Source organism: Myotis yumanensis, unplaced genomic scaffold (assembly GCF_028538775.1).
Source record: "Myotis yumanensis isolate MYYU_CA2020_CCGP unplaced genomic scaffold, mMyoYum1.0.hap1 SCAF_3, whole genome shotgun sequence".
In the NCBI taxonomy this organism is placed as follows: Eukaryota; Metazoa; Chordata; class Mammalia; order Chiroptera; family Vespertilionidae; genus Myotis; species Myotis yumanensis.
Genome location: NW_027223754.1, coordinates 164,657,347 through 164,674,828, shown reverse-complemented (window position 1 = coordinate 164,674,828; position 17,482 = coordinate 164,657,347). Strand labels below are relative to the sequence as shown.

The 17,482-nt window shown below is 42.9% G+C and overlaps 1 protein-coding gene, 1 non-coding gene and 1 pseudogene across 2 annotated transcripts in view; 1 reads left to right on the top strand and 2 right to left on the bottom strand.

The window, feature by feature from the left end:
- The window catches only part of LIMA1 (LIM domain and actin binding 1), a 97,216-nt gene extending 91,864 nt beyond the window's left edge, over nucleotides 1-5,352 (bottom strand). Inside the window, exon 1 of the mRNA XM_070410253.1 lies at nucleotides 5,276-5,352. The gene's annotated coding sequence lies outside the window, so the exon portion shown is untranslated. The remainder of the gene's footprint in view (nucleotides 1-5,275) is intronic.
- On the top strand, nucleotides 4,750-9,687 carry LOC139006432 (E3 SUMO-protein ligase KIAA1586-like; annotated as a pseudogene).
- On the bottom strand, nucleotides 7,879-7,988 carry LOC139007779 (U6 spliceosomal RNA). The gene has a single exon (XR_011470941.1). It is a non-coding gene; the product is annotated as a U6 spliceosomal RNA (small nuclear RNA).
- Nucleotides 9,688-17,482: the final 7,795 nt, after the last annotated feature.

Here is a 17,482-nt window from a genome sequence, read left to right as displayed (position 1 = left end):
GCAGTTTGTTTTCTCTGCAGTTTATAGATGGTTTTTTTAAAATTAAATCTTTATTGTTTTGATTACATTTGTTCCTCTTTTTTTCCCATAACTCCCCTTCTCCCAGTTCCCGCCCCACCCTCCGCCGTCACTCCCCACCCACTGTCCTCATCCATAGGTGCACGATTTTTGTCCATTCTCTTCCCGCATCTCCCATTCCCCTTCCCCCCCGCAAGAATAGTCAGTCCATTCCCCTTCTATGTCCCTGATTCATTGTAATCACCAGTTCATTCTGTACATCAGATTATTTATTCACTTGATTCTTAGATTCACTTGTTGATAGATGCATGTTTGTTGTTCACAATTTGTATCTTTACCTTTTTCTTCTTCCTCTTCTTAAAGGAAACCTTTCAGCATTTCGTATAATACTGGTTTAGTGGTGATGAACTCCTTTAGCTTTTCCTTATCTGTGAAGCTCTTTATCTGACCTTCAATTCTGAATGATAGCTTTGCTGGGTAAAGTAATCTTGGTTGTAGGTTCTTGGTATTCAGTACTTTGAATATTTCTTGCCATTCCCTTCTGGCCTGCAAAGTTTCTGTTGAGAAATCAGCTGACAGTCGTATGGGTATTCCCTTGTAGGTAATTGAGTCTCTTTCTCTTGCTGCTTTTAAGATTCTCTCTTTGTCTTTTGCTCTTGGCATTTTAATGATGATGTGTCTTGGTGTGGTCCTCTTTGGATTCCTTTTGTTTGGGGTTCTCTGCGCTTCTTGGACCTGTAAGTCCATTTCTTTCACCAGGTGGGGGAAGTTTTCTGCCATTATTTCTTCAAATAGGTTTTCAATATCTTGCTGTCTCTCATCTTCTGGCACCCCTATTATTCTGATATTAGTGCGCTTGAAGCTGTCCCAGAGGCTCCTTACACTATCTTCACACTTTCGGATTCTTTTTTCATTTTGCTTTTCCAGTTGGGTGTTTTTTGTCGAATCTTTGGTTTGATTCTTGTGCTCCTCTGGTCTGCTATTTGGTATATTATTCTTTATTTCAGTCCGTGTATTCTTACTTTCTAATTTCTTTATCGTAGCATCGAGGGTCTCATTAGTTTTCGTGAGGCTCTGCTCAAGTTTATAGCAAGCCCTCAAAATTGCGATTCTTAGCTCCATATCCTCCATTTCTGTCATGTTTTTTTGTCTCCGCATCTTTTATGCTTTCTTGGTGCACCCCCTTGTGGTCTTTGTGCGCAGTCTTGTTCTAGCCAAGCCTTAATTGTTGTAGTTAACACTAGAGGGATTTGACCACCAGGCCGACTGGCTGTAGGAACCAGCTGTGTGGAAAACGTCTGTCTTCTGGGGAGGCGCTAATCCAGCCTTTGCCTGAGGTGATCGGCAAATGGCTGTGCACAGGGTTTGGGCGGGGCGGGCTCAACAGGGCGGGCGGAGGGAGCAGTTATGGCCGCTCTCAGTCCCATTCCCAAAGGCTCTGCTTCTCAGAACCCCGGCAGCCGCTGCAAACCTCGGAGAGAAAGCTGCCCTCAGGTTCCAACTGATGCCGGATAATCCCGCTTCTCCCGTTTGAGTCTGGGTCCCTAGAGACTCGCCCGGATCTGGAGCCCAGAGTCTGAGACTCCCTCCTGATTGAAAACGACAACCGCGCCCTCAGCCACCAGCCCGCTTTCGCGCGCACCTCGGTACCTTTGTATTTTCCACACTGCGCCTCCTCTGAGCCTCGGTTTGCTGTTCTCTTTCCTTCTAGTTGTAGAGTCTCTCTTCAGCCAGCCTTCCTGTGGTTCTGGGTGATGTCCGTTCCGTCTTTTAGTTGTATTTTTGAAATGGTTGTTTGCGGCAGCGGTCTCCGGTGTTTACCTACGCCGCCATCTTGGTCTCTCTCCAGAGTAGCATTATTAAGAAATTCTTTGGCCGAAACCGGTTTGGCTCAGTGGATAGAGCATCGGCCTGCGGACTGAAGGGTCCCGGGTTCGATTCCAGTCAAGGGCATGTACCTGGGTTGCGGGCACATCCCCAGTGGGAGATGTGCAGGAGGCAGCTGATTTGATGTTTCTCTCTCATCAATGTTTCTAACTATCTCTCTCCCTTCCTCTCTGTAAAAAATCAATAAAACATATTTAAAAAAAAAAGAGAAAAGAAAAATAATCTAAATTTTTATGGTATCATGTTAACTTCTTATAACTGGACATGTGAAGTCTCTAGAAACGTTTTCAAGTTTAAGGAAGTCATTTGACATGCTGAATAATGAATTGCTTGTTGGGTCAAACCTTGTCCTTTTTATGAAAAGAGGTCTTCATTAGCACAGTAACTTGACTGAGGCTCAAGGACTTTGCATCTAGCCATAGAATAAACATATCAGTATGGTCCAAGAGCACCATTTACCACAGAATCTCAATTCTGTAATCATTAAGTAGAAATTACTCAATTTACAACCACGCATTTGTTACTAAAGAACTTTGAGAGTCTGTGTTAAGTGATTTAACGTCACCTAGAGATTACTGTACACAATCTAAAATAAAGTACTTTAACTTCCTATCAAAAAAATACAGTGAAAGACCAGAGCAACCTTTAAAAAAAAACCAACAGTCTTTTCTTATGGAAATTCCTGACTTCAGAACCAAGTTACACACCTTTCTATCTGCAGAAAGAGTGCAATTCCAACCTAAATGAAGATCATCTACTTCTGAGTGTATGGAATTAAGAATGCCTGAAACTAGTTTCATGGTCAATATAAATAATGACAAATTCTCCCAATCTGTGGTTAGGTGGCCTTTTATGGCAAACTTGTCCAATGATATCACATACTCTCAACATTCTTTTTTGTCTGTGTGTCTTTGAAGAACTTTTGTACTTGAAAACATTGTAAGAAAACAATGTAATCATTGTAGGTACCCAAATTACATGCAAATATACCTTTCTAAAAATTCCTGGTGGAGACCACTTTCCTAGAGTGTAAACAGAAAGAAAAGAGGTGAGCAATGTCAAAGAAACATGTTCAACAAGTATCATGGCTCAAATTACCAAACGAAACAACCAACATCTGTATTATTAACTCACAATCCTACTTAAAAAATGAAAAACATAGTTACAGAGAAGGGACCATGTCATGTTCATCCTCTGTATACTAGGGCACTGGCACACAATAGACAATTTTAAGAAGCCTACAGTTATATGACGAGCACTCAAGACTGCTACAGACTTCAGATAATCAAAACTCTACAAAGAATCTTCAAACACTTCTGACTCTTTCCTTCTCCACCTATCTACCCACCCTATCCCCACCGCCAAAGAAAAAAGAAAGAGAAAGACATTTTGAGGACACCTTAGCAAGAAAAAGTATCCTCTGTTACCAAGGTATGCTGTTAATAGAATTGCTTTCACTTCAGAAGCTTTCTTTTCTTAGAATTATTAGAAGGTTGAGATCTGGGCCACCTTTAACCAGAGTCTAGAACGAAGTTTGAATGTACCAAGTTAAACAAAGTTACACAATGGAGCAATTTTTACAAAATGGCACTGCTTTACTAATGTTGCCAATACTCTATTCTCTTCCCAGTAGCTCTACAGTTCAGGAACTACCTGATAACAACACTTCCAGGTTCATTAGAGAACAGTGAAAACAGCTCCACCAACTATTTACTGAACTGCTACAGTGCTAACAACACGACATAAGCCCATCTTGAAAAGGCTGTAATGGTGACAGAATGCAAGGTAAGAAAGGAATGATACAAATTCATGAATTGAAGAGAACCCTATTACTCAAAGGTTTTTACTATTGTGGGTGTTTACTTTTTTGTTTTGTTTTTAAGGAAAACTAAAAGACAGAATTAAAAAAACAAACACACAAACACAAACTATTCTCTGTGCTCCCATAGCACTCTGGGCTGATCTATAGTATAGCATTGGCCTCACTAATATTGTAAATTATAGGCACTGATCTACCTAACCCTTTTGATTTTAAGCCCTTTTACAGTTGGCCATTTGGAACTTTGAATCTACAGTAGGACTGACAAAACAAGAGGCACTTAATAAATGTATGGTAAAAAGAGAGAGAGAAATGTTTTTAAAGTAATTACATATTGCCATGTTACGTGTTTTTCTATTGATGCAAAACAAGGAAATATATGTGCATGCACAGCTTTCTTTATTTTTTCCTTTAAAACCTTCTCCCCTGCTAACTCTGCAACTTCTTGAAGGGCTACTTAAAACGTGATCATCCTTCATCCAGGCTATAACTCCACAGGAACTTAGAAATGTTGGCTAAGGGTCATCTTTTGTGTATACATCAAACCTCAAAAGAAAGTGCTACTTCACAGTTCCTAGAACTGTGAATTCACCATTTGTGAATAGTATTAGTAATTATGCAGATAAAAAGTATTCTATTTAACCACTGAAATCAAGAGCAAAAGGAAGACTCTTTCATTCAAAAGAAGACACCCCGCCCCCCCTACAGAGGCATTGTCTTAAAGGCTGATAACTCTCTAAGTACCTTGACTAACTTAACAGGTCAAGTTGATAGGACCATCTGGATTAGGTAGGCTTTTGAAAGCTGGAATTAAGTGAAAGACAATAGTAGTTCAACTATCTCTCGCCAGGATCAGCTCAACTCAGTTGTTGTAAGCACCAGAAGGAGGCAAGGACAAGCGCCAGATGGTTCGCTCCTAGCACCTACAACTTCAGGGCTAGTAGGTGTCGTCAGGGTGTACAGTTACCTCATATTAACACCTACGTAGGTTAGTGACAGGTGCCAGCAATACATACACGATAGCGATGCGGGGATGGTACATCCGGCTGCAAGGACTGCTATGTTCTCAACACAAGGATGTAAGTGTCTCACACAGAGTTTAACTGGCAGAATGGAAAGGCAGAAAAGTCAAAGAGCGAGGGAATGGCTGGAAATAAAGAAGGGACATGAGCAGTTGAATATCCTAATAGTATGTCCTTGGGATATTCTTTTGAATATAGATGAACTGTCACCCCCTTCCACCACAGCAAAACATACAGAGTTAGAAAGGAGTGCTCCCGATTTAAGAAGAGGGAGTTCCTATCAGTTTTCTCCCTCAGGCAGCAAAGGCTCAGCCCTATGTCATTACTTCCAACCCCAGAGCAGTACCCAAAAGCGAAGAAAGAGCAGAGACTCCGCGGTTCCTCCACTCCCGCTTCCGAGGGTACGGGGTCCGCCCTCCCTGTGCGCCCCCGGCCCCTGAGTCGCGGGAGGGAGAAGGTGTGGAGGAAAGCCGAGGTCCGCGCACTTCACTCTTCGGCTGTGGAGGATGCGGGGAGGGAAGGCCCTTACCTGGCTGAAAGCGGTCTTTTCTCCGCGCCGGCACCAGCCCTGCCCGGATCCCAGGCGCTCTGCCTCGCGCACCTGTCGCGACCTGGCCGCGGCCCCTCCAGCTCCTGCGGCCCCGCCCCGGGCCGGCTCCGAGCCCCGCCCCGGCCCCGCCCACCGCCGCGGGAGCGCGCACGTCCGCCCGCCTCCCTGGCGGCCTCGGGGCGAGCGTGCGCGCCGCCGGCTGCGTGCCCTGCCCTCGTGGCTGCTCGCGCTGCTCCGCGGGGCGTGTGTGAGGCGGGGCTGCTGTGCGGGCGGCGGAGGCTCCCTCCCCGCTGAGGAATCCGCATATTTTACTGCCTGGGGCTTTGTGCATCCCTGTTTGACCTTCGTGAACTCTGACTCGGTGACCGCAGTCGCCTCAGGAGCGACTGGGAGGTTTGCCCTAGGCTCTCCGCTGTAGGCCCGTCCCCACCCAGGTTCCTGGTGGTTTCGGGGTAAGTTCTTGGCAGGGAGGGTCTTTTAGAGGAAGCCGTGTGTTGTCGTGGGAAGAGCTAAACAGCAATGCTGCCTGGACCGCTTGATGTTCATCCAGTCGCAACACCCCGAGAGCAGAATGTCCCCTGATAAAGGAAGGGGTTGGCCGAGGGCCGATCGCCAAGCTCCCCAGCAGCGCCAGCCTTTCACTCAGTTCCTAGGAGAAGGCTGTGTGAAAGGTCTAGAGAACTTCAGGGCGGCCAGCACTTGGTCCTCTTGTCCCCAAACTCCTGCCCCAGTTTCCTGGGACCGAAGAATAGTGTCCTTTCCTTTTCTTGCACCCCAAGTGTGGTAAGGTTTCAGACTACAGGTTTTCTGAAGCTTTTCGGAATTCATGCAGTACTGTTAGGAGGTGTGTGGTGGGAGACACCTGTATTTACATGCCTTAAAGCAATTAAGAAAAAAATTTTAAAAGAGAAATGTCCAATAGCAGATGATAGATAGACCACTCAGTTCTTCCCTCTTCCTTCAAGTATCCAGCCTAGACTGATTCCTGGATAGGTATGAAGCACCGAGACTCTAGCAAAACTGGCAGTCAGAATGGGAATGTAAAAGAGTGTGCAATCCTATATAATAAAAGGCTAATATGCAAATAAACCAAACGGCAGAACAGCTGGAACAACCGAACAACTGGGCACTGTGACATGCGCTGACCACCAGGGGGCCTGTGCAGAACATGGTGGGCATTGGCCTTGGTGGGATGGTGCAGCAGGTGAGCGGAGCTCCAGACCAAGGTGGGGTGCCAGTCACTGTCATCGGGGCCAGACTCTGGTGGTTACTGAAAATTCTTTGCTCCCACATGCTGCGGTCCCCCCCTCTCCCCCCAGTGCTTGCGCCTGCTACCAGCGCCAGCCCCACTTGCACCCACAGCTGGTGCCAGAGCCACCGCTCGCACTTGCTGCCGGTACCCGGTATTGGTCCTGATCTCTCAGCACCGTCACCATCAGCGGGTGTGAGCTGCAGCTGCTGGCCCTGATCACCTCTGAGGGCTTCTCCACCTCCCCCTGCTCCTGAGGGGCGATTGGGGCAGCAGCTGCCACTCACATCCACTGCTGGTGCCAGTCCCAGTTGCTTCATGCCTTCAGCGGGTGCAAGCAGGGCTAGTGCTGTCAGCACATGGGAGTGGTGGCAGTGGGAGCAGGGCTGCCAGCAGACTGGGAACCGAAGGCCATGGTGGGAGGGGCCGGGTGGGGGCATGGAGGATGGGCCGAGACCCGCCCCTGTGCCCACTGAGGCCCAGTTTCTTTCAGTGTGCACGAATTCATGCACTGGGCCCCTAATATCAATATAAGATGGTAGTCCAGAAAATGCATTCCCTTGCATGTGGAGTTACCTCAGTATATGCCCCACCCCCTGCAAGTTAAAACACACACACACACACACACACACACACGCCAATTATGGCCCTTACTCACCAAGAAACCTAACCTGTGTCAGAGTTTTGGACTTAGATTTGAATCTTGACTTAGCCACTTACCAACTCAGGCAAATTACTTGCTCTCCCAAAGCCTCCCTTACTGTACACACAGTTGGCTTTTACCAGTTTCCAAGGCTGATTGCTAAATTTTCATGGATTTTATGAGCCAGGTATTAAGCATAACCACTATTAAGAATTAAATTTTATAAATTTACAGTTAAATATGTGAAGAACCAGTAAACATTCAAAACTCATTATTTATATTTTTTAACTTCATTTTACTAATAACTCTGCTCTCAAGGTTATCTGTCTGTATGAAGGAAATACTGTATAATATATGTATCTCTTCCCAACTCTGTGTTCAGAGCTGTCACATTTGTAGCATGAAATTGGCTATAAAAGGAATGTTTTCAGAATGGTACAAAAGGCTTAAATGAAAGAATGGATATAAAATTGTTTGATATTTCAGCATTTAGGAGTGACAGCAGAAAAGCATGTCCATTGGTCCATGGAATGGAAGTCATATTTAGTAATCTGAGATGGTACTAATAAAACTCGTAGGCAAATTTCTGCCAATAAATAAATAAATAAATTAGGGAACATGATTTTTTAAAAAGACTGTACCATAATTCAAGATTTGTTAGATGCATCAACTAATGACTCAGTTTCTTTTTTAAATATGGAAAGCTTCACGAATTTGCATGTCATCCTTGCACAAGGGCCATGCTAATAATCTTCTCTATATAGTTCCAGTTTTAGTATATGTGCTGCTGAAGCAAGCACCTAATGACTCAATTGACAATTTGTTGTATAAATTAAATAAAGACATTGGTACTATCCTAAAAGTTTTTAATATTCTTTATAGTTTAGTAAAACACAGTAGTCTTTGATAGTGAGGGGGCATAGAGTTAGAAGAGAAAAATGAAGTGGATATAGGCAGTTGTTTACATACATGATACAGTGCAATAAGGAAGAACAGCAAAATATATTGCAAAATAAATTATATGAAGATATTTAAGGATATCATAGAAGAAATGACAGTTATGTGCTATCATTGATAAGGCATCTACAATTAAAGAAAAGCACTTAGTAATGAATCTTCAATATGCAATTGAGTCAGTTTCTCTACTGGTAATGATATTTGTTACTTCAAAAGAATTGGTATCAGCTACAGCAGAGTATATTTCTAATTCAGTATTGTCTGCTTTAAATGATTGGGCCTTTGATAATGAATATTTGAAAGTGAAATTAATTGCATTTTTGTTGTAATAGTGTTCCTACAGTAGTGGGAAGGAAGTCTGGAGTAGTTACAAATTTGTTAGAAAATTTTTCTAAAGTCATCACTTGGTGCTGTTTAAATCATTTAATGCAATTCAGTACCTAAAGTAAAATAAGTCAATTGTTTAAAAATATTCTGGATAAAATTTATTTTATTTATCACCAACCCAACAAAAATAAAATTAAACTGGAAACTGTAGCAAAAATATTTGAAATTGAAATTATTACACCTGGTCAGGTACAATGCATGAGATGGGCAACATATCATTTATGAACTGCCACTGCTCTATGTCAGTCGTATCCTTCATAAAACATGCATTTTTCTCTTTTGTTAAATTCTGGTTTGACAAAGGGATTAGTTAATATTGATTTCTTGCAAAACCTTGAAAATTTTTGAAGAATTTTCATTTTTTAATAAAATTTTTTAATGTTGAGATAATTTCAATTGTATTGCAGTTAAGATGAACTAACATAGAGTAAAAAATATAATGCACCATAAAAGCTTTGGAAAGTTTTTAATTGGTAGTAGAAAGCATGAATTTCATAATAAAGATTTAAGTCAGGTACGTTAAAAGACATTCCTGTGGAGCTCTGCACATGGGGGGCCGTCACATCCGAAACAACCGAACAGATGACCGAACAGGCCGAGTGGGGCGACAAGGCCGGCAGGGGGGTTAGTGAGGGACAACCAAACAACTGAGCAGCAGGCTGCATGGGGCGATCAGGCTGGCAGGGGGGTTAGTGAGGGACGACCAAATGACTGAACAGCAGGCTGAGTGGGGCTACCAGACCAGCGGGGGGGAGGGGGGGGCAGTGAGGGACAACCAGGCCAGCAGGGGGGGAAATTGGGGGCGACCAGGTCAGCAGGGAGCAGTTGGGGGCAACTAGGCTGGCAGGGGGGCCAGTGAGGGGTGACCAGCTGGCAGGGGGGCAGTTGGGAGCGACCAGGTTGGCAGGGGTGGGGGGGGTCAGTTGGGGAGCGACCAGGCTGGCAGAGGGGCAGTTAGGGGCAATCAGGTCAGCAGGCAGAGGCGGTTAGGGTTGATCAGGCTGGCAGGGGAGCCAGTTAAGGGCAATCAGGCAGGCAGGCAGGTGAACAGTTAGGAGCCAACAGTCCTGGATTGTGAGAGGGATTTCTGACTGCCAGTTTAGGCCCAATTCAGTTTAGGCCCCATCCCAGTTTAGGCAGTCGGATAACCCCTGAGGGGTCCCGGATTGGAGAGGGTGCAGGCTGGGCTGAGGGGACCCACCCCCCATGCATGAATTTCATGCACTGGGCCTCTAGTCTATAATAATAAAAGCATAATCTCCTAATTAGACTGGACAGCTAGACAACCTTCCAGATGTCATTCCGGACATCCTTCCAGATGACTTTCTTTTCTTTTTTTCCTTTTTTTAAAAAAATATATTTTATTGATTTTTTACAGAGAGGAAGGGAGAGAGATAGAGAGCTAGAAACATCGATGAGAGAGAAACATCGATCAGCTGCCTCCTGCACATCTCCCACTGGGGATGTACCTGCAACCCAGGTACATGCCCTTGACCGGATTGAACCCGGGACCCCTCAGTCCGCAGGCCAACGCTCTATCCACTGAGCCAAACCGGTTTCGGCCCAGATGACTTTCTGGATGAAGCTGCGGAAGCGGGGGCTGAGACAGAGGTGGTTAGGGGCGATCAGGCAGGCAGGCAAGCAGTTAGGGACGATCAGACAGGCAGGCAGAGGGGTTAGGAGCAATCAGGCAGGCAGGCAGACGAGTGGTTAGGAGCCAGCAGTCCCAAATTGCGGGAGGGATGCCTAAACCAGCAGTCGAACATCCCCCGAGGGGTCCCGGATTGCGAGAGGGTGCAGTCCTGGCTGAGGAACCCCCACTTCATGAATTTCATGCACTGGGCCTCTAGTATATTAATAAAAAGTAATGAATTTAGCCCTAGCTGGTTTGGCTCAGTGGATAGAGTGTTGGCCTGGGGACTGAAGGGTCTGGATTTGATTCTGGTCAAGGGCACATGCCCAGGTTGCAGGCTCCATCCCCACTAGGGGGCATGCAGGAGGCAGCCAGTCAATAATTTCTCATCATTGGTGTTTCTTTTTTTTCCTTTTTTAAAACAAATATATTTTTATTGATTTTAGAGAAGAAGGGAGGGGAAGAGAGAGATAGAAACATCAATGATGAGAGGGAGTCATTGATTGGCTGCCTCCTGCACGGCCCCTACTGGGGACCGAGCCCACAACCCAGGCATGTGCCCTTGACCGGAATCGAACCTGGGACCCTTGAGTTCATAGGCCGACACTCTATACAATGAGCCAAACCAGCTAGGGCTCATCATTGATGTTGCTATCTCTCTCCCTCTTCCTTTCTGTCTGAAATCAATAAAAATGTATTTTTAAAAAGTAATGAATTTATGTCTTTTATTAGAAACAAAACATTTTTAATTATTTTGATTTATTAGAACCATCTTCATGGCCTTATGAAGAAATAATTTCACTATGGATAGATGGTGGGGAGAAATTGCATCATTTAATTGAAATCTTAAAAAATGAAATTAATTTAAATGATATTAGGATTTTGTAGATATTAATGTAGGATCAAACAATGTTACAATTCCAAAAACTATACAAAAAGCTAAAAAGATAGCACTTTGTAGTCAGTACTGCTAAAACTCAAAGAAGTTTTATTTTGCTCAGCCAGCAGGGCTCAGTGGTTGAGCATTGACCTATGAACCAGGAGGTCATGGTTCATTTCCCAGTCAGGGCATATGTCCGGGTTGTGAGCTCAGTCTCCAGTGGGGGATATGCAGGAGGCAGCTGATCAATGATTCTCTCTCATCATTGATGTTTCTATCTCTCTATGTCTCCCTCTCTAAAATCAATAAAGTTATTTTTTAAAGTTTTATTTTAATGAATTTGTATGAGGTGAGAAATTGTAGTTTAATAGTAGATCATGTATCAAACATAATGACAAGAAATTTGTTGGAAAAATAGCAGATTAAGGTAATCAAATGATAGTTATACCATTACCCTCTGCTTTTTTTTGTGTTGGATCCTTTGTTTTTTACTTCTGTTTTCTAAACATCGGCACTACTGACATTAATTCTTTATTCTTCACTATGAGGGGCTATCCATATTTGTATGCATAACTAATTTATTTTTAAATGCTCTAACGTATTCCATAGATACATATGCCACTACTGGTGGACATTCAGATTATTCCCATTTTTTTTCTGTTATAAACAATGTTAAAAGGATATTCTTATACTTATATTCTAGAGTTTCTAGGAGTATACCCTGCCACCCACAGTGTAAGATCTCATTTCTCTAATCCTTGCCAAAAATTGGTATTATCAGACTTAAATCTTTGCCAATTTGATGGGTATCTATATATATAAAAGGCTAAGCGACTGTCCGACCGGTAGCTATGACTCGCAATGACCACCAGGGAGTAGACGCTCAATGCAGGAGCTGCCGAGCTGCGGTGACTTGGCAGCGGTGGTTCTTGGGTGACACACCCCGGAACCAGAGAGGAGGGAGCCTGATTCCAGGGTGCGTCACCCAAGAACTGCCCTCTTGCAATTTGGGACCCTCTGGGGATGTCAGCTGCTTTTGGCCCAATGCCCGCAGGCCAGGCCAAGGGATCCCACCTGCTGGAGGGATCCCACTCACTCCATAGATGCCCTTCGAGCCGAGACACAGCACAGGTGCGGCCAGCCAGGGAGGGACCGTGGGAGGTTGGATCAAGGGCATGTCTGGCCTGTCTTGCCCAGTCCTACCCCGCTGGCCGCCTTCTAATTAATTTCTTTTCAATGTGCACGAATCCATGCACCGGGGCACTAATGGAATAATAAGATCATTGGTTAATTTGCATTTGTCTAGTTGATAATGAGAAAAAAATATCTTTTTTTATTCTTATTGGCCATTTGGATTATTTTTTTGTTGTGAACTGCTTATTTAAATCCTTTGTTCATTTTCTTACTACTAGCTCATTTACCATAGTTATTTTTCTGTTGTCCCTCCTGGCATTTGTTCATAGGTATACATATTTTCCATTACATAAATAAAAAATTTAGCTTGTTTCTCTTAACTTCATTCTCTTTACTTCTTCTAAGTAAAAGTCATTCATTTATTTTTCATTGAATAAATTTTTATTGAGTTCCTACTATATTCCAGGTACAGTGCTAAGCACCTGGAGATTCATTGGAGAACAAGACAGTGATGCAGTAGGACAGATAAGTCAGTAGACTACTTTAGCTAAGTACTGTGATAGGGGAAAATACAGGATGCTATGCTAGCCTTTAGAAGGGTACTTAACTCAGACTTGGAAATCAGTATTCTTCCTAGAGGAATTAATGTCTAAACTGAATGGAAAATAGGAATTGGCAAGGCAGGAAGTTTTGTGTGTTTGGTTGGTTTATTGAAAGGAATGGATAGATGGGGTAGGGTCAACAAGGGAGAACAGATCATAGTAGGGGTATACTTTCTTTAAAAATGGGAGAAATTTCAGTATAACTTAAGCCTAGGGTACAGGAAGTCATTAATGAAGCTGGAAATGTATGCAGTGTCCAGATTGTACAAAGCATTGGAAGACATGTTAAAGAGATTGAACTCTTTTGTAGGAGAACTGGGGAGCCATTAAACATTGTGCCTTAAAGTATGACTACCTACCTCAGAATCACCTAGGAGTCTTGTTAAAAATACCCATTCCTATATTTTACCCCAGATCTACTGAGTCAAAATCACTAGGTTAAAGTTCCCAAATCTGTTTTTTGGTGTGTGTTTTTTTTTTCTTCACAACACTGCCAAGTCATTTGTTATGCATATTGAAGTTTGTACAGTATAGTAAAGTATTCAAGGCCGGGGAATGACACTATCAGATATATATTCTAGAGAGGTAACTTTGGTTGGAATGTAAAGTAACGTTTTAAAGGTGGTAAAACTGGAGGCTAGGAGACCCATTAGGTGGCTGTTGGAATAACCTAGGTAAAAGATATTGATGGTCTTCCTAGGACAAGAAAAACAAAGGATAAATAAATAGGACTACATCAAACTAAAAAACTTCTGAACAGCAAAAGAACCACCAACAAAATGAAAAGGAAACCCACAATATGAGAGAACATATTTGCCAATGATACATCTGATAAGCGGTTAATTCCAAAATACACAAAGAACTCATAAAACTCAACACCAGGAAGACAATCCAATTAAAAAGTCCAAATAAAACCCTTCTTCAAAGAGGACACACAGATGGCCAATAGACACGAAAAATTCTCAACATCAGTAATCATCAGAGAGCTGCAAATTAAAACTACAATTGAGATATCACCTCATATTGCCAGAATGGCTATCATCAATAAATCAACAAACAAGTGCTGGTGAGGATGTGGAGAAAAGGGAACCCTAGTACACTGCTGGTGGGAATGCAAACTGGTGCAGCCACTGTAGAAAACAGTGTGGAGTTTCCTCAAAAAATTAAATATGGAACTGGTGTTTGACCCAGCAATCCCATTTCTGGGAATATATACTAAGATTTCCAAAACACCAGTCAGAATGTATGCAGCCCTATGTTCATAGCAGCATTATTTACAATAGCTAAGATCTGGAAGCAGCCCAAGTGCCCATCAGTAAATGAGTGGATTAAAAAGCTGTGGTACATTTACTCCATGGAATACTATGGGGCTGTAAAAAAGAAGGAGCTCTTACCCTTTGAGACAACATGGAGGGACCTGGAGAGTATTATGCTAAGCAAAATAAGCCAGTTAGAGAAAGACAGATATCACATGATCTCACTTATAGGTGGAATCTAATGAGCAAAAGAAACTTATAAACAGAGATTCCAAAATGGCAGTGGAGTAAGAGGAAGCTACACTGCCACTCTCCCAGGACCAAACTGTAAATACAACTAAAACACAGAAAAACCACCCTGAAAAATCAACTGAAGACTAGCTGGAGAGAACCCTGATAACAGCATAGAGACTGTTAGGAAGTATGGAGGCGCAAAAGGACTGACCAGGCTCCCACCCACAGACACCAGCTGGAGTTCTGGAGGGATAGCTCAGCTGTGGGGGGTTCCCACTGAGAACTCTGGGGTCTTAAACCCCAAGCCGGGCCCCACAGCACAAAGAACCAGAACTTAGAAAGGTGCCCGCATATCTGGCTGTGAAAAGCAGCAGGGTAACTCTCTGCTAGGGAGAGATGGCTGGAAAAGCAGGCACCCTTTAAGGGGCAATGCACAAAATTTCACTTGGGCTCCACAGAGGGAGGGCAGAGTAGACTGGAGCTGTGTGAGCAGAAGCCAGGATTGCAGGCTCTGGGGTTGGAGCTTGGAGGCTAGCCACCCTGGTTTCCTGTACTGAGTCATTCCCTCATGCTGTGGAGGAAATCTTTCTCTAGCAGATGTTTGCTATCCAGGTGGCTTTTGCCTGGAGGGGAAGGCAGTTGTCCCACCCTGTGGGAAGACATTTTACCCCACCTTTTAGTCAGTAGCCTGAGGCTAATCAAGTCTGAGTGTCAATGGGACTGCAGGCAGAGAACTCTGGAAGCTTTGAGTCTTTGCCTGATGTAATCCCAGGCCCTGGGCTAGGAAAAGCAGATCCTTGTGCATATCTTGGTCCTTTCTAAAGGCACTCAGCCCTAGCAGAGGGAGCCATAAGCTGTGGATTGCTGATAGCTCCAAACAGGGTATGCAGGGCCAGTCACAAACAGCATCTGATATTGTCCTGCACTAGAGATTGGGAGTCATAACAGATCTACCTAATACACAGACACAAACCCAAACAGGCAACCAAAATGGGGGTGGGGGGTGGTGGGGGAAAACAAGCTCCACATGAAAAAATAAGAGAATTCTACCGAAGAAGAGCTAAATGAAATGGAGATAAGAAATTTATCAGACAGAGTTCAGAATAATGATGGTAAAGATGCTCAATAGCATGAGAAAAGATATTGTAACTGTGAAGAATAACATAGCATTAATAACACAGTGGAAGGAACACACACCAGATTAGGGGAAGCTGAGGATCAGGTCACTGAATTAAAAGATAGGGTAGAAAAAAACAATCAGAGAACCAAAAGAAAAAACAATAAACAGGAGGACAGCTTAAGGGAGCTGTGGGACAACATGAAACAAAACAATATTCACATAATAGGTGTGCCAGGCCCAGCCGGAATGGCTCAGTGGTTGAGCATTGACCTATGAATCAGGAGGTTATGGTTCAATTCCCGGTCAGGGCACATGCCCGGGTTGTAGGTTCGATCCCCAGTGTGGGGTGTGCAGAAGGCAGCTAATCAATGATTGTCTCTCATCATTGAATTTTCTCCCTCTCCCTCTCCCTCTCGGAATCAATAAAAAAATATATATTTTAAAAATAGGTGTTCCAGAAGGGGAAGAAAGTGAGCAAAGGATAGAGAATGTGTTTGAAGAAATAATGGCAGAAAACTTTCCTAACCTAATGAAAAAAAAAAGTTACATAAGTTCAGGAGGTACAGAGTCCCAAGCCAGAAGAACCCACACCCAGACACATCATAATTAAAATTCCAAAAATTAAAGACAAAGAGAATCTTAAAGGCAGCAAGAAAAAAACAATTTGTTACCTACAAAGGAGGTCCTATAAGGCTGACACCTAATTTCTTATCAGAAACTCTACAGACCAGAAGGGAATGGCATGACGTATTCAAGATAATGAAAAGCAAGGATCTGAAACCAAGATTACTATACCCAGCAAAGCTGTCATTCAAAATAGATAGTGAAATAAAGAGCTTCCCAGATTTAAAAAAAAAAAAAAAAAAAAGGCAAAAGGAGTTTATCACCACTAAACCAGCACTGCAATATATGCTAAAGGGACTGCTATAATAAGAAATAGAGAGAGAAACATACACATAAAGAATTAAAATGGCCGAAACCGGTTTGGCTCAGTGGATAGAGCGTTGGCCTGGGGACCGAGGGGTCCCGGGTTCGATTCCGGTCAATGGCATGTACCTGGGTTGCGGGCACATCTCCAGTGGGGAGTGTGCAGGAGGCAGCTGATCGATGTTTCTCTCTCATCGATGTTTCTAGCTCTCTATCTCTCTCCCTTCCTCTCTGTAAAAAATCAATAAAATATTAAAAAAAAAAGAATTAAAATGGTAATAAATAAGTACCTATCAATAATAACTTTAATGTAAATGCTTCAATCAAAAGAGATAGGGTAGCTGAATGGATACAAAAATATGTACCAATTACATGCTGTCTACAAGAGACCCTCCTCAGAATAAAAGACTCACACAGGATGAGAGTGAAGGGATGGAGAAAAATTTTCTATGCAAATGAAAATGAAAAAGAAGTTGGGGTAGCAATACTCATATCTGACAAAATAGACTTCAAAATGAAAGCCAATAAAGAGACAATAAAATATCACAAGAGACAATAAAAGTCACTATATAATACTAAAGGGATCGATCCAACAAGAGGATATAACCCTGATAAACATATATGCACCAAATATAGGAGCACCTAAATATATATATATATACACATATATACACATATATGTGTATATATATACTTCTGGAGGATGTTAAGGGAGAGATCAACGGTAATAAAGTCATAATAGGGGACTTTAACACCCTGCTGACTTCATTGGATTGATCTACCAGATAAAAAATTAACAAGGAAACAGAGACTCTAAATGACACACTGGATCAGATGGATTTAATTGACCTTTATAGAACATATCACCCCAACACAGCAGAATATACATTCTTCTCAAGTGCACATGGGGCATTCTCAAAGATAGACCACATGTTAGGACACAAAACAAGTCTCTACATGTTCAAGATTGAAATCATATCAAGCATCTTCTCAGATCACAATGGAATTAAATTAGAAATAAACTGCAGTAAAGGGGACATACAGATGGCCAATAGACATATGAAAAATGCTCGAAGTCACCGATCATCCAAGAGATGCAAATTAAAATAATAAGAAGGTATCACTTCACACCTGTCTGAATGGCTATCATCAACAAATGACAAG